This window comes from Penaeus monodon, chromosome 23 (assembly GCF_015228065.2).
Source record: "Penaeus monodon isolate SGIC_2016 chromosome 23, NSTDA_Pmon_1, whole genome shotgun sequence".
In the NCBI taxonomy this organism is placed as follows: domain Eukaryota; kingdom Metazoa; phylum Arthropoda; class Malacostraca; order Decapoda; family Penaeidae; genus Penaeus; species Penaeus monodon.
Window position 1 is genome coordinate 19,389,810 of NC_051408.1, and position 695 is coordinate 19,390,504.

Consider the following 695-nt stretch of genomic DNA (forward strand, 5'->3'; position numbering starts at 1 on the left):
CGTTTTGCGACGACCCCCCGAAGAAGTGCAGCGACAAGAAGGGCTGTGCTAAACCCCACAGTCCTGCGCGGCAAACGGAGGGCCCTCCATGAAAAGGCAGCGACCAACTTGCTGCATAAACCCCATTTCAGCAACACCCCGGGGGATGTGAGAGAAACAAGGCATCTGCATCAACAGAATGGAAACTGCCTGGCAAGCCAGAATAATCTCTGCAAAAAACGAGCACTGCACTTGCTGCAAAAAGGACAGGCAGAAAAACGACTCGAAGTGCTCCAGAAGAGAGGAAAATGCATCAACATCAGGGACTACTGTGAGGGGGAAAAGACGGACAGCGATCTCTGCACGAAAACGCACTGCTGCTACTTTCCAAAGAGTCAGACCCTTTCCGTCCCCCTCTTTTCCCTCTTCCTTTCCCTTTGTAAAACACTCCGATTCTGCTTGTCTTTTCACTGAATTCACGGAGCGAAAGGGCCCTTTGCATGATCAGTATTGTTTTGTTCAATAAACGGGGGCATAAACATGTAAAAAAAATTACTATGAAAATTTCCTGCCAGGTAATTTGCGAACCTTTCTTTCTTTAAATAGTTGTTCTTTTTTTCCAAATTTAAAAAATTTTATCAATTCCAGCGGTTTTAGAGCCCCCGTCTTCCTAAATTTCCTAAACAGCAACCAAACACAACACTTATAATATTATA